The 24,182-nt window shown below is 32.4% G+C and overlaps 1 protein-coding gene across 2 annotated transcripts in view; it reads right to left on the bottom strand.

The window, feature by feature from the left end:
* The window catches only part of LOC132728022 (potassium voltage-gated channel subfamily KQT member 1-like), a 91,690-nt gene extending 69,091 nt beyond the window's left edge, over nucleotides 1–22,599 (bottom strand). Inside the window, exon 1 of one of the 2 annotated variants that reach the window (XM_060713629.1) lies at nucleotides 22,317–22,599. The gene's annotated coding sequence lies outside the window, so the exon portion shown is untranslated. Of the gene's footprint in view, nucleotides 1–16,582; nucleotides 16,728–22,316 lie in introns of those variants that run through there. The other variant, XM_060713630.1, reaches the window with a different exon arrangement.
* Between the last annotated feature and the right edge of the window lie 1,583 nt (nucleotides 22,600–24,182).

Genomic DNA, 24,182 nt, shown 5'->3' with positions numbered 1-24,182 from the left:
TTGACAATATGACATATATCGCTGTTTAACTACATATACGTCCAGGGTAATACTTGGCGACTATGTATGTAATGATTTTATCACCAACTCTATAACCATTGTACCGTATCGGTCAATATTCGGAAATGCACAAGGTGCACGTGCTCAGGTAATTGCCACATGGTCATTTTGTCATACATTGTGTAGTTTCGATAGTTTATTGTGGTCAGTCAGATTTGGATTACATTGGGCCCCGTCCTGGCTTGTCTAAAAATTATAGGAATATCGCGTTGGGATTGCTAGAAGGAGGTGCACGTGCTTCTGATGTCGCACATCATTTTAGTTGCAATGAATGGACTATTTATCGTCTGCAACAGTGTGTACGACAGACAGGCAGCGTTAATGATTGGTCAGGGAGACCGTGCATAACAACGCCAAGGGAAGATAGGTACATAGTGACGTCATCACGCTGTCACCGTTTCATGCCCGCGACAAAATTAGTGCAGCATCTCAGACAGGCTACTGGGACCAGAATATCTGTTTATACTGCCAGGAACAGACTCGAGCCGCTAGGCTACGAGCTCTACAACCATTCAAAGGTGTTCCCCTTACGCAACGTCATCAAGTCGCACGCTTGGATTGTGCACGTCAACACAGCCGTTGGGTTAGGCAGCGATGGAATAAAGGCGTCTTCATTGTCGAATCCAAGTTTAACCTTAATTGGGCTGATGGTGGGGTGGGGTTCGTGTATGGCGTCGTCGTGGTGAACGGCTAGATCCTGCCAACGTTGTTGAATGTGACGGTTAGGGTGGCAGAGGTGTCATGATCTGGGGCAGAATATCATATTAAGGTTAAACTGAACTGGAAATTGTTCAAGGACGCTTAAATGCTGCTAGCTATTGTGCTGACATCATCCTGCCTGCCGTTGTACCTTACATACACAACAGTAATGCTGACGTTTATCAGCAGGATAATGCACGTCGTCATACTGCTCTTTACACACTTAATGTCTTGGCGGCAAACAACATTAACACGCTCGAATGGCCTTCCAGATCACCAGATCTGTCACCTATAGAGCACATGTGGGACCACCTTGGCCGTAGATTGTGTGAACGGAATGATGTCAACAATGTTAATGACCTCGAGCGTGCCTTGCACCAGGAATGTGCGCACACACCTTTACACGTCATCAGACGACTCATATACAGTATGAGGCGACGTTGTTTCGCTGTTATTCAGGCAAGAGGCGGACACAAGGGATACTGGCATTTTTGAGAATTTTGACTTTGACAGCTACGTGAAAAATAGACGGAATATCCATAAAAAAGACGTTTGTTGTTGTTGTTGAAATCGTTAAGATGTATTAGATATTAAATTAATTTTATTGTGAGTAACTGTTTTTTTACAATTTACAAGTAGTGTAATAAATATAAACCAAAAAGTTTGCATACTGACTAAACTTTATCCTCTGAGTATATATATAAAATATGCAATAAATTATTCATAATGTTTCAGCTATTTTAGCAATTTTGTAAGTAAATTTTAATCATACACATCATGCATATAATCATATCTCATTTAAACAATTAACATTTCTGCATGCAATTACTATTTTTATGAGCAATTTATTCAATTTACAACAACTCTTTGTCAATTATAATCCATTATTCAGAGGAGTATCATAAAAAATCTGGTAATGACTCACAAAAAACAGGTAGATTTTTTACTTTCACTGAAAATAAATTATTGGGAAAAGCAAACAATAAAATCATATTGAATTGAATTATGACATTGGTTTTATACATATTTTATTTTAGCTCAGCTGTGACGCTTATTAATGCTTTAAATTTTTTTTGGACCACTCTCGAGTTGGCACTTTCTACGAGTACTCATGGTGTCTTATGAACAAACGAGCTGCAGGACTTTGCGCCCATGAGCTCTGGGTACAGAGGCAGACACCTTAACCACTAGGCTTAGTACTGCCCACCTGCAACCAATAAGACCTTTCTTATGTACACATACCTTTTACAAATACAGATGGCCTAAAGAGAAGGCTAAAACTAATAGTACTGCAGATATTCACAGAGCTCAATTACATAAATAAGCTCACATTTAAATCAATAAGTATTAATGAAAGAATTATCTGAAATATTCTTTAACATGCCTTCCTGAAACATAAAGATAATGAATATATTAAGTACACATAGGTCAAAAGTGTGACAGAAAATGCCAATAATAAAGGAAACAACTAGACACACAATGCTTCAGGTGACTGGTCTATAACACCTTGTCTAGAAAATCTCATAGATTATGTATATATCACAAACTATGATAGTATATTAACATTGTGCAACATTTTCCAACATCCTTAGGCATTTGAAGAATCATCAACTGTAATGTATAGCTCTTGTTATAGAGAAGTGTCAATGTAATATCATAAACATAAAACAACATTGACAATTTATAACATGTGATCATAAGAGAACATCTAAAACCTAGATTATCAAACAAATGAAATTATACACTTTGCCAGTTTTCTGATAATATAAATCAACAATCTACCATTATTTCAACAAATTACAATCTGAAATCTGCCATGATCTCAAACAATGAAATCTACAATCTGACATGATTTCAGACAATGAAAATGTACAATCTGCCATGATTTTAAACAACAGATATGTACAATCTGCCATGATTTCAAACAATGGCCATGTACAATTTAACATGATTTCAAACAATGGACATGTACAACCTGACATGATTTCAAACAATAGATATGTACAATCTGCCATGATTTCAAACAATGGCCATGTGCAATCTGACATGATTTTAAACAATGGACATGTACAATCTGACATGATTTCAAACAATGGACATGTACAATCTGCCATGATTTCAAACAATGGATATGTACAATCTGTCATGTTTTCAAACAATGACAATGTACAATCTGACATGATTTCAAACAATGGACATGTGCAATCTGACATGATTTCAAACAATGGACATGTACAATCTGACATGATTTCAAACAATGGACATGTACAATCTGCCATGATTTCAAACAATGGATATGTAAATCTGACATGATTTCAAACAATGACATTGTACAATCTGACATGATTTCAAACAATAGAAATGTACAATCTGACATGATTTCAAACAATGGACATGTTCAATCTGACATGATTTCAAACAATGGCCATGTACAATCTGACATGATTTAAACAATGGACATGTACAAAATGCCATATTTTCAAATAATGGACATGTACAATCTGATATGATTTCAAACAATAGACATGTACAATCTAACATGATTTCAAACAATGGTCATGTGCAGTCTGACATGATTTCAAACAATGGCCATGTGCAGTTTGACATGTTTTCAAACAATGGACATGTACAATCTGACATGATTTCAAACAATGGCCATGTACAATCTGACATGATTTAAACAATGGACATGTACAAAATGCCATATTTTCAAACAATGGACATGTACAATCTGATATGATTTCAAACAATGGACATGTACAATCTGCCATGTTTTCAAACAATGGACATGTACAATCTGACATGATTTCAAACAATGGACATGTGCAATCTGACATGATTTCAAACAATGGTCATGTGCAGTTTGACATGTTTTCAAACAATGGACATGTACAATCTGACATGATTTCAAACAATGGCCATGTACAATCTGACATGATTTAAACAATGGACATGTACAAAATGCCATATTTTCAAATAATGGACATGTACAATCTGATATGATTTCAAACAATGGACATGTACAATCTGCCATGATTTCAAACAATGGACATGTACAATCTGACATGATTTCAAACAATGGACATGTACAATCTGCCATGATTTTAAACAATGGACATGTACAATCTGCCATGATTTCAAACAATGGACATGTACAATCTGACATGATTTCACACAATAGATATATACAATCTGACATGATTTCAAACAATGGACATGTACAATCTGACATGATTTTAAACAATGGACATGTACAATCTGACATGATTTCAAACAATGGACATGTACAATCTGACATGATTTCACACAATAGATATGTACAATCTGACATGATTTTAAACAATGGACATGTACAATCTGCCATGATTTTAAACAATGGACATGTACAATCTGACATGATTTTAAACAATGGACATGTACAATCTGACATGATTTCAAACAATGGACATGTACAATCTGACATGATTTCACACAATAGATATATACAATCTGACATGTTTTCAAACAATGGTCATGTGCAGTCTGACATGTTTTCAGACAAGGCAATGAGCTCAATTTTTATTTTTGAAATCGGAATCCCTAATCTTTGAATGAACTGTTCCAAATTTAAAGCTGGACAAATCCATTACAAAAATTCAGCATGTAAAGGAGGCCAGAATATAATATATACATTTCTTGCTCCACCATTTTACAAAGCTTATAGCTTATATAACCCACTTGCCGACAACAAACCATTTAAAAAACAAACACGGCAAGATTAAGTTCTCAGATGTTTTCAGATTACTGAATTTTCCTTTGTACTCTAGGATCATTACATGGCTCGTTCTCTTTCAAATCCAATTATCAAAGGAATATGAGAGCAGTTCTAAATAGCAAGTTTTAAAATCAATCAGTAAAACCTGCTCTATCATTGCAGGATAAAGCGGCCTCGTGAATTTTTTACTTCCATTGGAACTCCATGTCAACCATATTAAAGTAAACACTTTAAGCAATATGCTTTCTGATAAACAAACAATCATTATCAGGTTCGACCAGTATTCAACCACTGATTATAATGGATTTTAACATTATAATCAAGAAAAAAAGGCCATGTCACACACAAAAAGAGAGAGAAATTTTCATCTGAAGTTAAGGTTTTAGCTTTTATACATAAAAAATATGTCCTGCCTTGATAAAGGAACTGTTCATTGTTTGCTAACGCATTTTATTTTGACAGAAACTGGAAGTTTCGAAAATTCAGTTATATTTCACAAAGTGATATAATTATTTTATTAGTTCAGTAAATATCGAAGCCAATAAGAGTTTTTCAAGAATAAAGACTGTTAAGATTTTCCCCAGTTAAGGGAGTGTGGTGGCATACAAAAAACTTTTTCCAGTCTGCATCGAAAAATGCAGACTCTATACTAGCTGTTACCTTATCTATTTTGATGATGATGATGATGATGATAGTAAATAATAGACAGATCTAAAATCCAAACAGGTCATAAAGCCACTGCAACCTTGTATTCCGTACCCAGGCCTCAAGGTTATAAAACTTTTTTCTGAGTTCTGTCTCAAATTTCAGGATTTTCATTGGTCAGTGTACAGTCTATAGACAGTTTTTAACCAATCAAATACCGGAGATCTGAGTTTGACACAGGAAAATATTTTTATAACCTGAGGGACCCCTGACACTTTATAATGCACCTCACCTGTTCTTTTATGTAACGAGAGAAACCAAATAAAAAATCTAGAAAGGTTAAGCCATTTCAGAAAACCACTAGTAAGCAGTATACACACTTACTGCTTAAATTTTGACTACGGGGCAATAACTCTGTGACACAATTTTAGGTGCATCAAGGGCTATAACCCTTGCCTAATAAGTCTGACGTAGAATCTTAAACAAGGCGGAAAGCATCTAATATCAATAAATATAAATTTTGTAACCATTGACTTTCTTGCCAATATTAATTTATATTTAGTTACCATTTTAGTGTTCTACTATTTTTAGTCCAATTTGATGTCAAATATGTATAATTTATATTAAACTTTTTGTTCCATATTTCATTGGATATGAGCACAAAAAATCGTTTGTGCCTTTCAAATTTCATCTATTAAATTCATAAAAGCAATTTATCATTTTATAACTTTTTGTAGACAAATAAAAAATGTCTAAATTCTCTTTGACTTTTACATGACAATATTTGTACAATAATTCCAAATAATTTTCAAATATCCATTATTTATTCATAGCTTTGGCTTAGAAAATAATTACTACTGTGTAACATTAATCGCAAAATGACAAGAAATTTATTGACATATACTTTCCAAAATTTTAATTTCACGTCATGTTAACCAGGTTTTTTTTTATCTCATTAAATTATTTCTTTAAAAAGATAAATCAGACAACAAAAACACCAAAGTATGAAAAGGATTTTCTATCAGTTCTGAGGGAACTTTTTTGTTACAAAATGTCAATTATTTAAAGAAGAAACATATACAACCAAGGGTTTTTTATTTAGCAAACCCCCTGCAAAATTATATATCACACACTTACAACTGAGACTGTGGAATTTTTAGTTAAACACCATCCACCATTCTTGTATTTAAAAGATTTTTGAAGGTTCCATGTTCACCATCATATCAGATCTGCGAATTTTTCCAAATTCAAAATTTCACAATTTTCCTGTTTAAATCAGTAGTGATGAGGGCATCATAGGCCAACATCTTGTACTTACCGATACCATTCATGAACAGACTCAAATAAAGCGAGACGGCAACATTTTTGCAAATTGCCATTTTTGGCGTTCTTTGTAAGGAATCCTATTTCTCTTTTACAGTTTGACCCTTGGCAAGGTCATTCCAAAAGCATTGCTAAAAATAGTGTAAGCAGATTCTTAGCATTGTGCTCAAAATTACAAGAATAGTTCCAATAGTGGTCATTTAAGTGCCGGCCTCGTTTGATTGGATTGGTTTGGTGTTGTTTTTACTGCATGATGACTTTTCAGTACAGAAGTACAGTGTTATAATACAATAATAAATTTAGATAATGCAGTCAGTTCTATTGACACTGTCATCAATGTACATTTTTGTTAACTGATAAATGGTTTAATGGATGTAATATTGTAAAATCTATCTCATACAATAGAATTTATTTTAGTTTGATTGTGTAGGAAGCTTATAATAAGCTTATTGACACACTTTTAGATCCATTCCTGGAACCAACCAGTACTGAGCAATAAGTGTAAAGTTTCTTGCTCAAAGAAACAGCGATCACTTGCCCTTGACAAGGTTTGAGCCAATGCGGCTAGTTATCATTAGATTACTAGTTTGATATGTTTACCACTTGGTCATACCGTCACAAGTTGTCTATGGACTTTAACTCTCCTAATAGCCTCTTCAACAACTACCCTCACGTTATTGACAGATCGGCAGTGACACCATCAATTGACTTTTCTAGTGGTCTAGTTTTCTAATGACATCTTTTTGACCGGCTGGAATAATGGTCATTTTACCAAATTATTAAATATAATAGTCAGATAATGGAGAAAATCAGTGGAGCAAACAAATTTCTCCTTCAGATGTCAATATTTCATAACAGTGCTTTTGATATTCATATTAATAACAGCAGCTGTATGATCTATTCTTCAGACAGATATAACTGCATGAATGGTTTATGTTACATAAGTCTTTAGATATATGGTTCAATGGTTTCAATTTGGGCTTTAGGTCTGTAGCCAGGCCTCTGGTTCCTGAGTTTAAATCGCAAGAAATTAATTACTTTTACCCTTGACCTTTGACCTAGAGGCATTATTCATGCACTCAACACTATATAGGGGCAAAATTAAGTATAAATAAAAAAATCCCTTCATGCATATACATGTACATGCATTCGTCCATTACGCCCACTTGCCATGAGCATTCCCATAATATGACCCTATTTTCTAAAAATAATTGAGGGAAAAAAAGATAGAATAAATAACCCTAAAAACTAGTAAAAAGCACTTAAATTATGTACCAAAGTGGATCTCTTTCCGCAAAAAAGAAGAAAAAAAATCACACAAAAAAATCTGTTTACAAAAACATACAATTAAGCACCTTGCCTAAAGGCGCGTTTAGCTGACGTAAACATGCCATTCTGCTATTGAGGGACTACGAATCTTCTGCCTGCCTTATAAATTATTCAAATTGTTGGATGACAATTTCTGGTTAAGCAAACTAATTAATTTTGTTGAGTTACGAAGATTTGGAAATACCATCTCATAAGTAATGCGTATTTTTTCGCAATAAATTTCGCTCATAGAAAAACTTTAGCTTCTGAAATTTCTATATTTAGACTCTCGCAATAATTAAGAATTTACGATCCCGCAAGACAGGCGATAACAAGATTGAATTTTCTGTCACTTTTAATAAATGGAGTAACTGCTGCAAGTACAGACAACATTAACAAAAATTTAGCATCTTGAAGGGAATTTGAAATTTGTCATAACAAGAAATGAGACAACAATACAGAGTTTGACGCTGACAATGGCAATTATATTGTCCAAAGTAACACTGATATATTGTATTGGATATAATAAAATGTTACTGTAATGTTCTATAGAAACGCAGCGATACATCAATGCAAATAGTTATGTAAATATCTTTTGAAGTATTCCTGTCAGTAGCTTAAATGCTGAGCTTTCATTCAATACATGTAGCTTTTGGTGTAAGTTAATAAAAGAGATGTACATTGTAAATCAGTAAAAATATAAGCTTAAAATGACAGCAGCACAGAATTTAGACAAATTATTTGATAGAGAAAATATCTTTAAACTATGCATGAGCAATGTTTGCACTTTTAAAATCCAGTTTTGTCTATTGTCAAATTATTCAAGTGCGCATTTTCTTTAATTACTTTACAACTACTGACAACAACATCGTGGAATTCAATTTTTGCTCAAGAGGTGTAGAACGTTGTACGGTATATATTTGTGATCATATTCCAGACAACATTAGTTTGAATTTCTATCAGAATGGAACCTTTTCTCATGCATTGAGCATGTTTGCGTAAAAAATTAAAGGGACTTCACTCCGAGATTGTTCAACGTGATGGGACTGGAATTTTTATTTTTTTTAGATTAATGTTCCATTTGATGTACATCTAGACAAGTAACTTGTGTGCAAAATTTCAGAGCATTTTATTACATTGTTTTTCCAGAATAATATTCTTTTTGTGAAAAATGACCCAAAATTAAAAAAACTAAAATTGGAAAAAGAATAGCACAAAAATAAGAATTAAAATTTATTTCTAAGTATCTTTCTATTTTATGTGTCCCAGCTGATTAACCAGTATGTACGAAATTTAAATTTTATGTTTTAAGGTTTTTGAACCTCAGCATGAAGCCATTGGTACAGGTAGAACTTAAGAAAAATCCAACTTGTCGTTCTAGGTTAACCTCGTACGGACAGACAGACGGACGGACGGTTCAATTACTATATGCCCGGGAGCATAAAAAGATTTTCTGTCAGTTCTGAGGAAACAACAAAATGTCAATTATTTAAAAAACCAAGTGTTTTATTTAACAAACCCCATTGCATTACATTTTTGTATGTAATAGGTTTTTGAAGGTTCCATGATCAGCACCAAATCACATATACGTTCAAAATTTCATCACAGTTTTCGTGTTTAAGTCAGTAGTGATGGGGGCATAATGGCTCATGAACAGACTCAAATAAAGCGAAACGGCATTATTTTTGCAAATTGCCGATTTTGGCATTCTTTAGGGAATCTTATTTCTGTTATAAAGTTTGATCCTTAGTGAGGTCATTCCAAAAGCATTGATAGAATAGTGTAAGCAGATTCTTAGCATTGTGCTCAAAATTACAAGAATAGTTCCAATAGTGGTCATTTAAGTGCCGGCCTCCTTTGATTGGATTGGTTTGGTGGTTTTTTTTACTGCATGATGACTTTTCAGTACAGAAGTACAGTGTTATAATACAATAATAAATTTAGATAATGCGGTCAGTTCTATTGACACTGTCATCAATGTACATTTTTGTTAACTGATAAATGGTTTAATGGATGTAATATTGCAAAACCTTTCTCATACAATAGAATTTATTTTAGTTTGATTGTGTAGGAACCTATAAGCTTATTGACACACTTTTTGATTCGTTCCTGGAACCTGTCCTGCAGCAACCAGTACTGAGCAATAAGTGTAAAGTTTCTTACTCAAAGAATCACTGACTCGCCCCTGACAAGGTTTGAGCCAATGCGGTTAGTTATCATTAGATTACTAGTTTGAAATGTTAACCGCTTGGTCATGCCGTCACAAGTTGTCTATGGACTTTAACTCTCCTAATAGCCTCTTCAACAACTACTCTCACGTTATTGACAGATCGGCAGTGACACCATCAATTGACTTTTCTAGTGGTCTAGTTTTCTAATGACATCTTTTTGACCGGATGGAATAATGGTCATTTTACCCAATTATTAAATATAATAGTCAGATAATGGAGAAAATCAGTGGAGCAAACAAATTTCTCCTTCAGATGTCAATATTTCATAACAGTGCTTTTGATATTCATATTAATAACAGCAGCTGTATGATCTATTCTTCAGACAGATATAACTGCATGAATGGTTTATGTTACATAAGTCTTTAGATATATGGTTCAATGGTTTCAATTTGGGCTTTAGGTCTGTAGCCAGGCCTCTGTTTCCTGAGTTTAAATCGCAAGAAATTAATTACTTTTACCCTTGACCTTTGACCTAGAGGCATTATTCATGCACTCAACACTATATAGGGGCAAAATTAAGTATTAATAAAAAAATCCCTTCATGCATATACATGTACATGCATTCGTCCATACGCCCACTTGCCATGAGCATTCCCATAATATGACCCTATTTTCTAAAAATAATTGAGGGAAAAAAAGATAGGAATAAATAACCCTAAAAACTAGTAAAAAGCACTTAAATTATGTACCAAAGTGGATCTCTTTCCGCAAAAAAGAAGAAAAAAATCACACAAAAAAAACTGTTTACAAAAACATACAATTAAGCACCTTGCCTAAAGGCGCGTTTAGCTGACGTAAACATGCCATTCTGCTATTGAGGGACTACGAATCTTCTGCCTGCCTTATAAATTATTCAAATTGTTGGATGACAATTTCTGGTTAAGCAAACTAATTAATTTTGTTGAGTTACGAAGATTTGGAAATACCATCTCATAAGTAATGCGTATTTTTTCGCAATAAATTTCGCTCATAGAAAAACTTTACCTAGCTTCTGAAATTTCTATATTTAGACTCTCGCAATAATTAAGAATTTACGATCCCGCAAGACAGGCGATAACAAGATTGAATTTTCTGTCACTTTCAATAAATGGAGTAACCGCTGCAAGTGCAGACAACATTAACAAAAATTTAGCATCTTGAAGGGAATTTGAAATTTGTCATAACAAGAAATGAGACAACAATACAGAGTTTGACGCTGACAATGGCAATTATATTGTCCAAAGTAACACTGATATATTGTATTGGATATAATAAAATGTTACTGTAATGTTCTATAGAAACACAGCGATACATCAATGCAAATAGTTATGTAAATATCTTTTGAAGTATTCCTGTCAGTAGCTTAAATGCTGAGCTTTCATTCAATCTAAGCTTCTCGTGTAAGTTAATAAAATAGATGTACATTGTAAATCAGTCAAAAATATAAGCTAAAAATAACAGCGGCAAACAGAGAAAATATCTTTAAACTATGCATGAGCATTGTTTGCACTTTTACAATCCAGTTGTCATTAAGATCTATTGTCAAATTATTCAAGTGAGCATTTTCTTTAATTACTTTACAACTACCGACAACAACATCAGGGAATTCATTTTTTGCTCAAGAGGTGTAGAACGTTGTACGATATATATTTGTGATCATATTCAAGACAACGTTAGTTTGAATTTCTATCAGAATGGAACCTTTTTTCATGCATTGAACATGTTTGCGTAAAATATTAAAGGGACTTAACTGAGGTTCAACGTGATGGGACTGGAATTTTTTTTTTGAGATTAATGTTCCATTTGATGTACATCTAGACAAGTAACTTGTGTGCAAAATTTCAGATCATTCGATTAAATTGTTTTTCCAGAATAATATTCTTTTTGTGAAAAATGACCCAAAATTAAAAACTAAAATCGGACAAAGAATAGCACAAAAATTAGAATTAAAATTTATTTCTAAGTATCTTTCTGTTTTATGTGTCCCAGCTGATTAACCAGTATGTATGAAATTTAAATTCTATGTCTTTAGGTTTTTGAACCTCAGCGGAGTCCCTTTAAGATATTTGTACCTGTATTTGTAAATGCTTTTCCCCCTGCGTCAGTGATTTACTTCATATATATCATGTTAATACTGTTAGGTAAAGACAATCCCCAAGGTGACAGCAATTACTAGATCTTTGTGCCAAGTATAGAAACAATAATAACAAATAACGCAAATTGTAAGATGGTATTACATCTGATTTTGTTTACGTAATTCAAATATTGTACAAAAAATTTTCGAGAAAATGAAGCAAATTGTAAATTTGGTATATAATGTACCGTAAAAAGTGTTTATTTTATGTTACCACGTTTGTAAATTACAGTTAAATAACTAAAACACTGCATTGGAATCGAATGATGCTCTCTTGTTTAAAAATGCAAATTGCGAGATTGGTTCAACATGTAGAAGGGGGTTTATGATGATTACTTCACACATGTATATAACAACATCTGATTGATTTTGGTTTCTATTTATAAAGTACAAACAGATCAAGTTCAGCAATCTCCACAAAACATTTATAATTCAGTTTATTTAAATATTTAATGTCCTTTTTTACTAGTTATAAAACTACGATTTTATACCTTAAAAGGATGAGAGTGATTGGCAATTAATTAATCCATGTAGTTTACCAATGGATTAATTGTTGTTTCCGATGTAAATGCCATTTAATAGCACGCAACATTTTTTTTATCTGATTGTGAAGTATTTTCAGGACAATTTTAGCCATGAACAGCTGTCAGTTAAAACTGTACACGCATTCTTGCCACTTCAACTCACCAAGTCAAGCTAAAAAAATTGTATTTAAAATTGCATTTATATTTGGATTTTACGTCACACCAAACTAAAATGGTCATATGGTGGGACATTCCCAGTTTCACTAGTTGTGTAAGTTCTAAGATAGCCCTCCGTGCATAATTTCAGGCTCAAGCAAGCAACGGAGTAGAACCACAGACTTTCTGTAAGCCAGATGGAGGATTATACCTGGGTGCTTCTAGATATAACAGAATCCCAAGTTAACCCGTGGTGGTATCCAATCTCAATGTTAAGCAAATAATTAATATGAAAGTCAATTACTCTTAATTACCACTCAGTCAGAATGCCCTACTTTATGTGTTTAAATTTTGTGACTTTGCTCAATAACAATTTGTTTAAGAACAAATTTCATCAATGAATCAAATGAATCATAAAGAGGAGAAGTTGTTTGTTTTTTGGTGTTTTTTGATGTCACACTAACATAGAAGAGGTTATATGATGACTCTCCAGATATAAGAAGACATCAGGTGCCCCTTTGTGGATTATTTCCAGCACTAACAGGCACCAGAGTATTCCCACTGATGTTAAATTGCTTTCTCACATAAAAAGAATCCAAAATTGAACCAACAGCAGTGAGTGGCAAGTGGTTTGAAGTCAAAGACTGCTACCACTTGGCCAAGAAGTTCAAGCAAATACCTATAAAAAAACAATTCCTTGCAAAAATAACTATAGTCAGCAGCCTACAAAAAAGCATTTGAGCAGCGCCATGACAAAACCAACATAGTGAGTTTGCGACCAGCATGGATCAAGACCAGCCTGCCCATCCGCGCAGTCTGATCAGGATCTATACTGTTCGCTATCGTTTTTTTTACTTGAAATAGGGTTTGTAAGCGAACAGCATGATTTAATGATTTAATGCAGCCTTTGGGAAAACATTGATGTCCCATTTTGCAGAGGAAATTGTGTGGAAATAATAATTACATGCAGGAATAGTTCAGACTTAAGTATCACTATTCACTTCAGATAAAAATTTCTGGAAAACAACACAAATTTGCAATTTTTCTTTAATTTCGAAAACTACAGAAAAGCTGAAAAACTTGCAAAAGTAAAGAAATACATGGACAACACTTCTGAATGAAGCAAAACTTTGACCAAAGGATGGCTGGAAAAAAAGAACACCACTGTAACTATACAATATAGACATTAAATTTGTATGACTTATAGGGGGCGTGAGGGATGTTGTACATTTTCATTATCCCTCAGACTCAATCAAACTGAGTATGTAATTTTCATGTAATTTTGCTGTTTTTAATGCTTCCAAGGGATCACCTTTTTTTTCCAGATATTTATATTTGACTAGTTCCATTGTCTCAAGGATTTTACCATTGACCTTTATGACCTTAAAATTCTCCTGAAACCTAATGTCTCAATAAACATGCACTTTCATGACTGTTGACAGTAAATCAACACTGGTCATTAGATAGAAGATGGTACAAAAACAAACTGGCTATCAGATTTCCAATGCTGCAGTATTGTAATGATGGTTTAAGGGGAAATCAATCCTAAAAAAATGACAATCAATATTGAAACAGAATGGTCATAATAAGTTATAATATAACACAACCAGTCATGATATATATTTATGTTCACTACCAGTCATGATATATATCTATGTTCACTACAAGTCATGATATATATCCATGTCCACAACCAGTCTTGATATATATCTATGTTCACTACAAGTCATGATATATATCTATGTTCACAACCAGTCCTGAGTCCTGATATATATCTATGTTCACAACCAGTCATGACATATATCTATGTTCACTACAAGTCATGATATATATCTATGTTCACAACCAGTCATGATATATATATATATATGTTCACAACCAATTATCCTGTATATCTATGTTCACAACCAGTCATGACATATATCTATGTTCACTAGAAGTCATGATATATATCTTTGTTCACAACCAGTCCTGATATATATCTATGTTAACAACCAGTCCTGATATATATATATATATGTTCACAACCAGTCATGATATATATCTATGTTCACAACCAGTCATGATATATATCTATGTTCACAACCAGTCATGATATATATCTATGTTCACAACCAGTCCTGAGTCCTGATATATATCTATGTTCACAGCCTGCCATGATATATATCTATGTTCACAAAATTAATAGTCATGATATATATCTTTGTTCACAACCAGTCCTGATATATATATCTATGTTCACAGCCTGTCATGATATATATCTATGTTCACAAATAGTCATGATATATATCTATATTCACTACAAGTCATGATATATATCTATGTTCACTACCAGTCATGATGTCATGATATATATATGTTCACAACCAGTAGGTCCACAACCAGTCATGATATATATCTATGTTCACAACCAGTCATGATATATATCTATGTTCACTACAAGTCATGATATATATCTATGTCCAGATCATGGTCTGCACTGTTTGCTATTTTAGTCAGTACTACATATTATGTAATTTTTCCATGGTCTTGACCATATTGAAAATCCATATAAAGATATTTAGCATGATACGTGTTCATTTACAAGTAGTATAAGCTGGTCAATATCGTCAAGTTAAAGCAGCATGCCTTCCGATTCATGTTAATTTTCATAAAAATTATGAAAAATGTATTTAAAAGTAAAATGTTGTATGGTGAACAATCCAATCGGCAAGTACAATTCAAGCAAATCAACCGGAAAGAGGTAGAAAAAAATATGCAAAATTAGTCCTTTAACTGCGTTAGTTAAACGCTATAGAAATATGGTAATAAATACTGCAAAATCAGTCTTTAATCACACATAACATATAAACTATAACTTAAATCTTGCATCTTTTTTCCTTTCTTAAAATCTTTGTACATTTTTCTCAAGTTTGATTATCTTAAATTATTTTGGCTCATGTGGAGGCATGCAGCTTTAAAAGTTCATAGCTTGAAAATTTTACTTGAAATAATGGAATGATGTCTTGTCCTGAATGAAAATTCCATTTAAAATATTTTAGCATGGTAAGTGTTAATTTACAGGTAGAATAAGGTACTGGTAGTCAATATTGTAAGTTAAATGCTAAAGCCATAAAAGTGAATTTATTGTATACAAGAATCTGCGAAAAGGTGATTGCTAGTATAGCAAACGTCTAGAAATATTGATTTCTGTGACACTTTGAAACCAAAGGATTTGCTTTACTATTATTTTATATAACAGGTATTTTGATTTTTTTTCAATATTTTTTTTTGCCAGCAATTCCTTAAAATATGAAAGAAATATAACAAAAACATTGTTTCTATTCAAAATAGTAATTAAAACTCGAAATGTGTTCGTAGGATATACTTGGATACCTTTTGTCAGTCTATGGTTGGACAGTGTGTCAATGGGTCATACAAGCAATCTATATGCCATTCTCCTATTAGACGTGGGGGAGACATAAAAATAATATATAAACAAATTTTTTAACATTCAACAAATAGTAAAGGAAAAAATAAACATGTAAAAAGTATATCAAATACTCACAAACTCTACTTTCCTTTTTTTTTTATAAATAAAAAATAACAAAAACATAATTATCCGATTCCATGTCCCACCAAATTTCAAAACTCCAAAACAAAATAAAAACCAATAAAAAAATCAAACAAACGATCAATCTACAAAACTATAGCCAATCTGTTACTTTTTCGCTTGATAAAAATTGAATTTTCATGTAAATAAGAAGGAAAAATAAAATTTATCACATACGTCTGGACAGATCCATTAGAGAAGCTTGAATGTCACTTGAAAGTATTGTATCGTAACTAGAATCTATTGTCTCTACACTCCGACACTCTACGACAATAACCTACAATTATAACCGTTTTTCTTTCCTCGCTGATGAAATTGGATTTTTGAGCTGCGGACTGTTCCATTAAGCCACACATGTGACGAAGGGTTCAATTTTTCCATAACAATCATCAATAATTATATAAAATGAGGAAATGAAGTAGAAATGATGTACAATTATTGTGTTATAACGTTATGTGTAATTATATAAATGTAAGTAATTTATTTTTGATAATTTTATCAATGGAAGAAGAAAACTATAAAATATCAAATATAGTAACATAAGCATACCCTCACTGTTGTTAACCCTGCTGAATTTCTTAAATAGACTTGTCCAACTTTTCTTTTTTGAAACTGTCAATTATCAATTTTGGGGATATCAATCATGATTAAAATTTATAACTTACTTATCAAAAATTTGTAGTTAGTCAATCAAAAAAATAGAGTCTGCTCTTGTAGTTACACTGGTGGCAAAGACTTATCTCACTAGGGCATTTGAGGTTTATAAACTAACTTAGATTTACTATTTTTACTTATTTGGTGATGGCAGATCATGGATGACTGTATGTTGAAACAGCTCAGTAATCATGATATTGTGTCTGCATCAAATTAATATAATTTAAAAATTGTTTTTTGACATCAAGATGACAATTTTTTTTACATCAAAAAGACAATAATTATTGTCATTGACATCAAAAAGACAATGAATATTATTAACACTAAAAGACATGTTATTAAAATTAACATTGAAAAGACATCTAATAACATTGAAAAGACATGAAATAACATTGAAAAGACATGAAATAACATTGAAAAGACATGTAACTTGAACATTGAAAAGACATGTTATAACATTGAAAAGGCATGTTATAACATTGAAAAGGCATGTTATAACATTGAAAAGACATGTTATAACATTGAAAAGACATGTTATAACATTGAAAAGACATGTTATAACATTGAAAAGACATCTAATAACATTGAAAAGACATGAAATAACATTGAAAAGACATGAAATAACATTGAAAAGACATGTAACTTGAACATTGAAAAGACATATTATTGACATCAAAATGACTGATTAAAATTTAAACATCAAAATGGCAATGTTATTAACATCAAAGACATGTTATTGACATCAAATATCCATGATATTGATATCAAAATGACATGTTATTAACGTGAAAACAGCAATATTTTTTGACATCCAAAAGGCATGTTCTTGACATAGAACAGCTATCTTTTGACAGCACTCTCTAATATTTGGAACTGTCCATGGTTATATTGGGGGAAGGGGGTCATTATAAGAGAACTCATTTATGTTGTTAGTGTTAAATGTTTAATAGGCATGTTAAGGACGTCAAAATTGGATCATTCCGTAGCATTATACTATAGTACCATTAACAATATTATGGCCTGGAAATTAGGATAACCAATTATCACATGAATTAACATCATATGTATCATTAATCATATTATATATGCAGATTTTTATTGATTGTATTTATACGGCTATAGATCTTATCCGGAACTCGGCAAAGGACCAAAATTTGGGTTTTCCATGCTAATTCCCCGCTACAAACAAACTTTAACTGTTATTATAAGCTTCAAGGTGCACTACCAGTCACAAAAGAAAAGTCAACCTGTTGCGCTTATTTCCAAAGCTTTAACTGTAAAAGTTTGTTTGTATGGATTTAAAGCTGGGAAAAACCCAAACTATTCTTAATTCTGGAGAAAGTCTATTTCTTTTGTATTTAGAAATATAATGCTCAAGAATGTAAAACTTTTCCAGGAAAAAATAAATTATTATTATTTGAGGCTTTGGATATTTTTAAAAAAGATTGGTACTTTTATTTTTAAGCTACATCCAATTTTTATGATGCTGCACCAATGTTGCCATAAATCCTGCAACAAAAATGATTTCCAAGTTTTCTTTTTAACAGGTTGAGAATGACAGAAATTTAACTGTTTACTGGTACAATCATACATTATTAAGAGACTAATAAACTAAATTGCAACAAAACAAAGTTAATAAAATAACCAACTCCAATAAGTTACAGTACATACTTTTAAATACATAAAAGAAAAAATTCCATGTTGTCTTGCTGGCAGATTTTACTTCATTTTAAAATGTGACACTGAGCTCAAAACTGCCAATTTAGATAATCTCTCGATAAAAATCTCCTTTTTTTTTCCCAATGAAATTTTCATACATAGCATTCCCAAGGCATCACTAGAAAATGACAATTTCAAATATATTAACTTTAAAAACATGCAGTCATTTGAAATGTTTTCCATTTAGGAAATCAGCACTATGTAAGCCACTCTACTTGTTTAATTTGTGTCTGTAGGTATGCATTTTTAGTAAACAGTCCTTAAAGAATTCAATATTGAATCATAATGTTATGATTTGAAACATTTCGAAAGGAATAAATTACATATTAACCCTTACACTTCTGAAACAGAAAGTGATTGGCCTTTGCCATCACGAGCTTAGGCCAGCCTGAACATACATGCAGTTGGACCAGGCTCTATACTGTTGGCTGAGTAACTTTTTAGGCCGAAGGCAATCTAAATTCAATTTGACTTCCTATAAAATTTACAGGAAAGAACTGAATATAAGTAGACTTTTCATTGGTCATTTTTTAATTACAAACTGAAATCTGGGAATCTCATTGGCTATTCTAAAATAACATGTAAAGGATAGTTCTTGCCATTCTAAAAATAGTTCTAAAATAATGTAAAGGATAAATCTGTCCATTATAAAATAAAATGTAAAGGATAGTTCTGAAATAATTTTTAAAAGGATAGTTCTTTAACTTTTTAGATATTTCAGTTCCATTTAACCATACATCCTCAATATAAAACATTTTACACTGCGTTTAGACCTCATTACACTTTCTAGTGAACACTTTATTTAACATAATTATAATAAATAACTTAAATATTTATATTTTATTAATACAAGAATATAGAGTTATAAATTTTGTCCACAATATCTAGCTCAAGCTCATGCAAATGAAAATATCGAAAAACACGTCAAAAATTCTGAACTTATCAGTTTATGATGTTCAACAAGTGTCCAATATATTATATGATCATTGATGTGTTCAATTTATATAATGGTTATAATTTGCATATTTGTTTGCATATTAATAAAATATTTATGAACATTACAACCTACCAACTGTGTATATTGGTGATAGAAATTGAGTTCATTTATCAAAACACGACAGACCTGTTCATTTAGGAACACATTGCAGTGTTCCACTTTTCAAGATTAATAAGATATTAAGTTAACCAGTTTTACCTCGGCCAAATATCTTTTTTAAAGATACTTCTTGTTAATTTTCATCTTGATGTCCCTAAAACTGATAATGAACGTCAAAAGATGTAACCTGGACAAGTCCATTAAAGGAATTCAGCTGGTTATGGAAAAGAACAAAATGGCGCATCCCCTAGAACTCGCAAATCCCAAATATTCTAACTTTGTTCCTTTAGAAACCATTAGACACAGTTTTGCAAAACTTAAGAATCGAGTGGCTAAATATTATTGACAGAAAAAGTGCATGAATTCTCATTGGAATAATACAAAGTCTGCATCGGTATTGAACTCCAAATAAATCAACACCTAAATAAACAAACAAATAAACAAACAAATAAATCAAATTCTAATACAGTAAAACAAAATGCTGTAATAGTTTTGTCTACATGTTGTAGAACAGTGTCACAGAAAACCATTAATACGAGTCACTTTTCTCTTAATACAGCTTCCATTAAAGGCATTCCTCAAGGGACGTCTTGAAATTACAAACGATACAATAAATACATACGGAACATCAACAACGCATGAGTACATGACAATAATGTCTCACTGTGTTAGTAGAAAATTAATTAAGGTATCCCCGTTTGATTTTGGCTCGCCCATGTGTAACAACCAATAATTATCAAATTAAAACAGACTGAACCTAAGATGTAATGTTATGACACACTGTTAAACACCTATCCCTTCATGTATATATTGATTAAACTTATGTAACGTGACTTTTATAATGGATCGGCTCTGTTTATGTACTTATTGACCTTTATTGACCTTTATTGACCTTCGTGACCTTTGAAGTGTATGAAATCACACTAAGAGACAATGAAAATCTCTTGGTATTATCCTTTTGTAGAAAATGACGCTTGTTTTTAACTCATGATCAGTTAAGGTGGTTCCTATAGTGTTCATGTAGGAAGCTGAAAACTGTGTAGTTATAATAGAATTCATTTAAACTCTGCATGATCTTTAAGGATATGATTGATGACCCCCCCCCCCTGTTAAATTCTTTTAGGTTAAAATGATTCTGTTATCCTATTCTAAGTTCATGCGAGGTTTAAATCAATCTTATTGAGCAGTTTTGCATATGAAAACATTAGCATAAGCTTTTGGTATCAAATCAGGTGCTACTGTTGGCAGGCTAAATATACAGTATCAGTACTGTATATGGATAACATTTCTTTCTGTAATTACTTATTCTTCAAAGAGTATTCAAGCTACATGTAGGTTGTTAGACTTAAAAGGTAAATAACATGTTTGTTTATGATCTGAAAGTCATGTGTGAAAAAGTATTAAATTTTTAATTAAAAAAGTTGTGCTAGAAAAAACTTAATGTTCATGAAAGGGTAAAATTCTCACAAAATCATGCTAAATTAAAGCATTGAGCTTTGATCAGTTCTCATGACACAGCCACTAAATTATTACCCAGATGACAATGTGTGAGAAGATTCAGTTTTATGTCTTAAAATAAATGCCAACAAGATGGTTTAAAGAAGGAAACCTTACAGAAAGCCGAGAAGGGCAAAATTTATTGAAAAATTTATATTTAAGACTTGAGTCTGTTCATGAACGGTAGTGGTAATGTGCAGCTTACCATACTAACCCAACAAATTGTGCACCTGAGGTCTTGATGGTCGCCCTTTGTAAAGACTGACATCTATGTAATATCAGTTTGTAAAATTGGTCGGTCTTTCAGTCATAATATTAAGTCTAGCTACCATCCATGCCCCTTAAGCACAGACTTGTGCATAATTCAACATCTAAACATTTCTTATTTAGAAACTTTATAATCAAGTTTTTCAGCATTAGTAAAAGATAATCACTTGCCTAACAAAAAAGAAATCTTATGCAAACATCCAAACATCTATGTAGATGTATCTCTTTTGTCACTAAATTACACAGTATTACACAAATTAATTCAACATCTTAGACTGAAATTAGTTAATATTAAAACCTTAAAAGTACAAAGGAATAGCTTAGGGAAGAAAAAAACCTAATCTTAACACAAAGGAAACGAAAATGTTCCTTAACACAAGATTAAAGAACACAATTGAAGATCAATGACCGAAAGAACAACTTCTGTTGATGTAAATTTCTGTCTTTCATTTACTTTATTTGATCATAAATAAAGCCTATCAAGAAAAAAGCGAGAAAAAGGGTGTCTAAAAGAACCAACACTATAGCTCCGATTAATTCTTGTTATTCAATTACTTATGCTAATTAACATCAGTAAATTTTTGTTTTGTTTGATGAGGGGCGATCGGAAGAACAAGTTTGATCACCGTTCTACAAGAAATACATCTAAGTCTGATTAATTGCGATAAAATCTCTTACACGTTTCTTGACGTGAAACATATTTCTGTGTCTAGTACAAATGTCCCCTGGGTTTGTATCATGGTCGAAATGAACGCAGCTTTCTAATCAAATGTTCCGTTAATCTTGTCCACTTCACGGCCTTATCTGGAAGAAGAAAAAAAAAGAAAACAAATGTTGTTCCTTTATTAACATAGCTTTACAGCAATTCATTAAGAAATGGGGGAAATTGTACTAAATCCTGATAAAATTCAGACATAAACTGGGAGATTGCTTTTAGCAAAAGTGCATATTGTTTGTAGTGTATTTCCTTAGGAAATTGTTTCAAACTTGTAACCTCTACCATAATAGATTCATGTTGGAAAGATTCATTGATATTTTAAGGGATTTCAATATCATTAAACTTTAACCACGCTGAATATCTTAAATGGACTTGTCCATTTTTCAATCTTTAATTTATATGGTTTGGTTTTATGGCGCACCAACACAATTAAGGTTATATGGTGCCAAAACAGGAAAGATGATTTTAGCTAACCTTGGGTGCTACAAATTTAAGAAACACCAGGGGTCAGACATCACCAGCCGGAGCTAAGAGATGCATAGGCTTCAGTAATTCAAAACCATTTGGTTGCCTCTTTAGATCACTTAGGGATAAATAGTGACTGTAAATCTGATGCCTCAACCATTAAAGGCAAACCTTCAGCCATAGGTCCAAGGGGAAATTTTTTCAACCTGGATAATAAGCATTCACCATTTAAGGAAGATTTGAAAATAAAGAAATGAAAAGCATGCAGTAGCGACTATGACCAGACAGAATGTTGTGATGTCTGATCTATTTCAGGCCTACACCGATTGCATGGGTAATATAAGCTGTCGCAATCAGGCTAAAGGTCAATATTTAAATTACATAGCCATCAACATAGAGTTCGGTAAGACTGCACTATTTTACAGGCAAGCCTAGCTCTAATATAACTTGTTGTGAACTAACTAATTAGTGTATAAATGAATACTTTAAAATAAACACCTTTCGGTATTTTAAATGTACATGTCATTTGGCCTGACTCTTTTTTGAATAATTATGAAACCATTACTTTTAATTCTAGCCTTCTTCCTGCGTGCCGCAGCATATTCTACACATGTGACGAGTGTAGACAAATCTCTGCTATCTCATCATGGTCTCTATTCAGTTAATTGGTACCTATTCCTTTCCACATTTTTTACAACTTTTTTTACAATCTTCAGCATGTACAATGCAAAAACTTCAGCTTAGATCACTAGAGAGCGTGCTAATTGACAGTAATAAAAGAGGTTTAACTCTGTAAAAAACCTAACACACGTGACACGAGTCATGGGACTTGTGCCAATCATTCTCATAATCACAGAGAACAAGTGTGAAAAGTTTCAAACCATTCCCTTCAGTAGTTTTGAACACAAAAACTTTTTCACCAAAGTCTGGTGGCATTACTCCAGTGCCAGAGTGAGTGCTTAAGCTCTTCCTATTTTTCAAATTGTTGTTTGGAGGTACGACAGAGTGGTTAAAGCATCAGACTAGTAATCTAAGATTTGCTGACAGCGTGGGTTCCAACCCTGTCAGTCAGGCAAGCCTTTGTTCCTTGAGCAAGAAACTTTACATTCGTTGGTACTGGCTGGTTTCAGGAACATATTCGAGAGTTTTTCAATAAGCTTATAGCTTCCAACACAATCAAACTAAAAAAAATTGTTGAGCTAACAAAACAATTGTTTAACACACTTGAGTTGGTAAAATTAAAGTACTTCAATAAATTACATGTATCCGATAGAATTCCAAGATAAAACTCTTTCAAAATAACAAATTTGATTAATGACAAATTAAATTAACACGTTTTCCTCAGACATACATTCTTGCTG

This window comes from Ruditapes philippinarum, unplaced genomic scaffold (assembly GCF_026571515.1).
Source record: "Ruditapes philippinarum isolate M1 unplaced genomic scaffold, ASM2657151v2 ctg74_1_1_1_1, whole genome shotgun sequence".
NCBI lineage: Eukaryota > Metazoa > Mollusca > Bivalvia > Venerida > Veneridae > Ruditapes > Ruditapes philippinarum.
This window is presented reverse-complemented; position numbering and strand designations above follow the sequence as displayed.